The sequence below is a fragment of the Cotesia typhae genome, unplaced genomic scaffold (assembly GCF_013202065.1).
Source record: "Cotesia typhae breed Kobodo isofemale line unplaced genomic scaffold, CoteBio_Ctyphae contig_56, whole genome shotgun sequence".
NCBI classification, from domain to species: domain Eukaryota; kingdom Metazoa; phylum Arthropoda; class Insecta; order Hymenoptera; family Braconidae; genus Cotesia; species Cotesia typhae.
The window spans coordinates 870,553-877,712 of NW_027423760.1; the positions used below are offsets into that span (position 1 = coordinate 870,553).

The window sequence follows — 7,160 nt, forward strand, 5'->3', positions numbered from 1 at the left end:
CGTAAGTGACGTGTCGCTTTCTTCAGAGCTTAAACTAATAGGCTGGACTTGACTTCTCCAATTTTCCTGTAATTTAAATATACTGTCAATGTTTATTTTAGTCTGTTTTTTACCTTTATCTTTTTTAGCTGTTTTTCTTCCATTTTTAACTGTTCAAGTGCAGCTCTTGCTTCTTTAATTTTCGAAAAAATTGATCTTAAATGTTTAACTAGAAATTTATCCACCCGGACTGGCTGGTGATTTTCCAACTGAGTGTTTTTAATAACGTTAAAATAATTTTCAGATCGTGCTGATGTTGCAACAAGATTCTTGCAACCATAAGGACATTTCATAACGTTTGACCACGATGGAAACTTTTTAAATATTATCTTCAAACTAGGTAAAATAGCAGGACAGTAGTAGCTATTAATATTACTATAGTTTATGGATGTATTGGAAGAATTATCTATGCAAGTTTCGATAACCAATGTCTCAATGTAGTCATCAAGTTCATTAGGTTCTTTTAAACGACATTCAATATCATCCATTTTGATGAGCTCTTCATGACAAGATAAGTGATCATCACAAAAGTTTTTTTCTTCACAAGGAGTAGCTTTTTCAAATTCTTATAATTTATACTGTCATCAAATTCAAAAGATTCGATTTTATCTAATAACCATGTAATATCATCTGTGACATTATAATTATTTTGAGAAATCTTTAAAACGGCTCTCATTAATTTTTCTAATACTTCCAAATTTTCTGCAGTAGTCATCAGTCCAAAAACACGTAGGTAAAAATCCTTAACTGCACCATTAACGTTAGCAAAGCAACTCAAACGCGAAATCCAATGAATAAAATGGGCTATATCAATCCGCAGATAAGGTTTTATTAAAACTTTAGTCTTATTAATTAGAAAGCGATAGCACATTAATAAGTATTGATTATAGGTGATATTATTCGTAGCCAAACAGATAGCATTTTGTAGTGGTTTTGACATGTCTGTTACGATCTCCAATGGAATATTGACATTTTTCGAAAACCAATCTTTCAACCAAAACTCTATGATTGCAGTATCATGCCGCTCAGACAGCATTTGACAGACTGGAACGATTAATTTACCAATGTACGTCACGACTTGATACAAAAAAATCGGACCATTCGAGTAATTATCTTGCCGGAGAATTCGTTGAGCTATGCTTCCTGTAGCATCAATGGAAATACCAGGATCCAAGCTCAATAAATCATTAAAAACATCTATTTGTTCAGGTGTCCAATAAAATTGAAAAAACTTGTCTTTTCCAAATTGTTGGAGGGCTGCTTGAAATTCTACATTTTTTTAATCTGTCCAAAGATTCCCATAATGTACCTTTTGTTCCTAATTCTTCGTTAATTGCTTCCTGTCTAATTTGATTACAAACAACAATGTTCGGGATAATAGGTGACATTTGTTGTCCATATTCTTGAAATTTATCAATTAATTTTGCTCTAAAATTTTCGGTTTTTGTAGATTTCAGCTTTTGTTTAAATTCTTCACGTAGAGGTCCAGAAATATGTCTTTTTTTTTTATGTGCAATTTCTTTTGTGTCTAAGGTTATTATGTTCAAGGTGATGTTATCTTTTTCACTAAAATTAAATGTTCCTTCACCATAAATAGCAGCTTTGCAATTTTTGTCGGTGCAAAATCCATTTATTTTAATAATAAAATTATTTTTATCAGTAGAATTGTCTTGAAAGATATTATGAGTCTTTAAATTAAATGCGCATGGTAATCTTTGACTTAAATATATTAACTCACAAACAATATGTGCCCAACCTTTCTGAAAAGACCAGTATGATTTTTGGTTTTTATCGATTTTTTCACTCGGTTTGATTGATGACCATTGTGTTTCAGAAAATGTAATATTAAAATTAAGAATTTTATTTTTGCAAGAGTGATTATTTTGTGGGTGAAGAGTGAAATCTTCTGACGTAGGTTCATGCATTTCATCGGAATCTCTTTCTTCGTCAATATTATCCTCTTCAATGGAGTCTGTATTTTTGTTCTGAAAATTTCATTTCGATACTCTTTATAACTATTGTAAATTCCATTTCTATTCTGACTAACATAGAAATATAAGTTGAACGGTTTCATTCGATAATTCCCAGTATCATATAACCAATTTGAACAAATTTCCACCCACACATGATCTTTTTTTGACTTCAACTTATCATGACTAGTACATAATTCGAAATTTTTGATCACGTCAAAAATTTCAAAATGAGACACAGCAGCCCAAGACGTCATTTTTATAAACTATTTTTTTATAATTAATGCATCATCATTATTTAATAATATAATTTTTAAGGATCATTAATCAAGTCACACCAATAATTGTTTTTCTTTAAATATACTCTATTATTATAACTTTAATTTTTTTAATAAAAATTAAGCAATTGTTATTATTTAAGAAATTATTTTTTAATAATTAATACACTATAAGTTAATAATAATATATTCCACGATAACACATCAAAAAAGAACAATCATTGTTTTTATCAGATGTACGTTATTCGCGACTGTCAATTGATGCATTATTATTATTATTATTATATAATGAACTATTTTTAAATAATTAATGCACTTTTAGTTAATAATAATATGATATTTAACGATAATAATACATTAAAACACAGCAAATATTTTTTTTTGGGGGTACGCTATGTTCGACTGTCAATTGTTTGATTATTATTATTTTTAAAAAACAAGAGAAGGCACAGCGCGAATTAATAATGTCAAGCCTTTTTTACTTTTTTTTTTTATAAATTTATTTAATTAGAATTTAAAATTTGCATGAACTGAGATGATATTGAAATGAACAAATATCTAATATTTTGTGGCTTGGTTTTTATTAAGAACTATTCCAAACTTACATATTTATTATAAGAAATTGAATAACTTTATATGCAAATTTTGTATTAAATATTGTTTATCATAATTTATTTATTAAGTTTATCTGTCCAGCAATAGCCAAAAAATTGTCGGATGTCAGCTTATTTTATTATTAACATTATAATAAATTTTATTCAAAAAATTAATCTACAAAAAATTAGTGAATGCAATTTTAACATCAATATAACAAAATAGATTGAACAATTTATAATATTACTTTAAACTTGGTCAATTTATTAAAAGAATATTATTTTATTCTTTGGCAACTCCATTTTTCCTACACAGCTAAGCGCTTACATTAAGAACTCGCATAAAAACTCTTGAAGCATTAATTCTTAAATTAATAAAACAATTTTTTATAGTTTATCTATTTGTATTTCGTAGTAAATTTATAATAATGCGAAGAACACAAGAAAAATTAACGTTAGTAATAACGTTAATTACAAGTCGAACTTATTGATGTTAATTAAAGATGAGACACAGCAGATGATGACAAACTTAATCGAATCTCACGATGAACTAAAACAGAAATAATAAAAGTAAATTATAAAAAAAAAAATATCGAATGCTTATCGTAAATAATAAAAATGATAAAATTAGTAAACATATATGATCTTTTTTAACGAATAAAATATAAACTTTTTTACCAATTATTTCAAATTTTAACTTCTAATTTTTCACTACATTACTGTCATCTTGATATTTTTTAAATATTCGCATTAAATACCAACTCAAGTAATCTTACAGAAAATATATAATTGCTCTTTAATATATCAGCGACTTACATGTTCCTAGATAGATTAGTTGTTGTATACTATTAAGACCGTTGATTTTCAATTAATATAAACTTATTGCTCAGTGTATATTCAAGCCAAGTGTTCGGGCAGTAACTGAAAAAAAATGTGTAAAGTAATCAATCAGTGATCAAAATGTTTTTAGAGATACAGAAAAATAAAATTTTTGCTAATTAAAAAATTTTTTTCACTAAAGAATTTCATTTCCTTGTAAATTTTTTTCTTTTCTTGCAAAAATTTTTTTTTTCTGTTGTATATGAAAAAATATGAACTTAACAAGACTCACTAAATTTTTTTTCTGCGCATTAGCTTCCAACTCTTTCTTAACATTTTTTAGCTTCGCGCTTCTTTTTGGCCTTGAGCGCGGCTTTTGACGACGTGTTGCTGGTGTTCTTCTTGGAAGCATCGTTATCATCGTCATGCAATTAAAAATTTATTGTACGACCACGAGCCGAGGGATATCTGTAAACTTGCTTTGAAGCCTGAGGAGCACTGAGTGCAATACCCTCAACAGCTTTGTAACTAATTGCTTGTTCCGGGAAGGAATTTACAGGAAACCGTTGCCAAAGGACTTTCCACAGTTCTTCCCGCTTGTTCCAAGGCCTTTTGTACAGAGAAGTACCAGTGTAATGCCAAATTTTAAACCCATTAGCCATACGGAGCCTCGGTGCAGTGGTAGCAGTCATAAAATGCTGATCTTCTGGTGACCAGTGGAGCAGAGTAACAATGGCCGTGTCACCCTTCGTACTGAAGTAATGCAGTGCTTGCTTACCGTAGTATGAAGCTCCAGTTTTGTCAATGTCCATACTGGTCAGAATCAACACGCTTGTACCCTTTGAGTTTCAGTAAAAATCAACTCTATCAGACTGGAAAAAGCTCTTGGTTGCTAAAGATTGTGCGCTGTCCGGTTTCGGGTACTCGAAGAGTCGAGCTAACGATGGTTGTCCAGTTTTACTCGGTGTATACATTACAATGTGGAAGGAGCGTTTCCAGGTGCTATTTTAAATCTTCCGGCTTTGGTTACATTTATACGATGAACAACTTTTTCAAAATCTGCATATTCGTAGATTACTATGTTCGTGTTGATGAAAATAGCGCAGATTTTTTCATCGTCTGACCACTGGGGCTCCCAACCAATTCGTCATTTCTGGGTAAAACTTTGAACATGTTCGCTGTTTTTTGACTTCCAGATGTGGAGCTGAGGGTTTCCTTGAGGATTAGCTGCTGATACGATGAAAGGCTATCTTATTATTAAATGTGTTCCAAGAGTTGAAAACTGTAGAGCACATACTTTTGGCTTTTTGATGATAGCAACGACAGCCCAAGTACTGCACAAAACAATTTTAACAGTAGCTCCAGAATTCCAGGCAAAGTATTTACCATCTGGATTAAATGTCTTACCCTTGCAATTTTTACCGTCGTCTTTAACAAAGAACGACACTTCCTCGTGCCTTAGAGGGCCATAGCTCAAGCAACAACTCCATTATCTGTATCGGTGATGGTGAGATTCTGAGAATTTTTCATGAGAGGTGTGATAATAATTGACGAATTTTTGTAACAATCTTAACTTGGAAAGCGAAAATCCCAATTACACTATTTAATGTATACAACACCTCTATACCTTTCAATAGTTGAACGGTTTGCTCGCAACATCAAAATGAATTACTCAAATACTATTCTATTTAATATGCAATTTATTTCCAACTTATACATCACGTATTGACCTGTAATATTCAATATATTTCCCATTCAATATTACCTTACGTGAACGTTATACATTATAATAATGATAAACATAACAATACCTGGTAGCATAACCGCAGATAGTACATAACTATCTACATTTATTGAGTCATAATTCGATTACTCATAAGAAATATCAAATTGACAATTTATTATTAATAGCAGAATATAAACATTTAATTATTATTATTGTATCCGGATACATTTAAATTTCAAACGTAAACTGTGGTTATACCTGATCCTCGTGAGAATAACCTAAGTTTTTATGTAAATAATAAACATTAAGGCGAACATGAAATAGCAAGTTCAGCACTAGTACATGTAAATATGGCCTTCACAAGTTCCAACGACAATTGATGACGTCATGGCGCAGCAATTAACACGTACAAATAGTTTATTGTAATTAATTATTATAAATACGTCAAAAATCCGATAACTATTTTGTCTAGTCAATAGAGCAAATCGAAGCAATTTTTAAAGCAAAAAAATATAGTATAAAGTGAATTATTTTTTGACTTATAAGAATTTTAATTTTCCAAGTTAGCAATTTTTTAAAAAATTAATTATTAATTAAATATTAATTATATATCTGGAGCAATTGCGGATTCTGGAAGAGCATTTAAGGAGCAATTATTTGGCATATAGTTTATAAAAAAAAAAAAATATTCTGCGCTAACTTCCTTCCGGTGTTTCTTTCCGTCACCGAATTGTAGCGCCGCACGGTCACGGCAACAACACTTTGTAGCAATTCATAGAACTGATACCGACTGTTGAAATTACAATTTGTCTTTGATAAAGTAGGTTTTATAGGGTAACTGAAAGATGAAAATTTTTATGAATTTTAACAATAGGACCGAAATATGCTGCACTCTTGTAAGTATTCTTGTTACTTACAAGAAAGTGGTTATACACAACATAATCGCTGAATAGTATAATTTTATATGAAACACCTCTACATTTAATTGAATACTTATATATATATATATATATATATATATATATATATATATATATATATATATATATATATATATATATATATATATATATATATATATATATATAATATTTTATTCAAGTATATATGGGGTATTCACGCTAAATCGACCACTTTTGACCCCAACTCCTTTCGATTTAGTTGAAGATTTTCCATCCTTCTATACCCTATAAGAAACATCTTTCATAATTTTTTTAATTTCTTTTATCTACCTAAAGAAAAAGTTATGAATTTAAAAAAAAAAAGGCTTTATTATTTTTAATTAGTCATAACTTTTTCAATTTTTGACTAATCGGGACATTTTTTTATTATTTTTGTTATTAAATGTACTTTTGAAAAAAAAAAGTGACTGAATAATCTTTGATGTTTTTTTAATTTCGACAAAAACGAAAATTTTGGGTTTGTAATATTTAATTTTTAATTTTTTTTTTTATAATAATTTTCATATTTTTACAAATCTTCTGAAATTTTAAAAGTGGCACTTCTTTTCCTTTTTATTTTCAATCGAAAAAAATATCATAACATTAAAAATGAATAAATAACTTTTTTTTTTTTTTTTTTTTTTTTTTTTTAAAAGTACGTTTTATAACGAATAAAAAAAAACGTCCCGACAAGGATTGTAGTCAATTAAAAACGTTTTAATAGACATAGGTGGCTAACTAATTTGATGAAAGGTGATATAAACGATTACATAATGAAAGATAAAAAAAAATTT

At 28.9% G+C, this 7,160-nt stretch overlaps 1 pseudogene; it reads right to left on the minus strand.

Annotated features, from left to right (window-relative positions):
* Positions 1-2,241: 2,241 nt before the first annotated feature.
* On the minus strand, positions 2,242-5,188 carry LOC141532050 (eukaryotic translation initiation factor 2A-like; annotated as a pseudogene).
* Between the last annotated feature and the right edge of the window lie 1,972 nt (positions 5,189-7,160).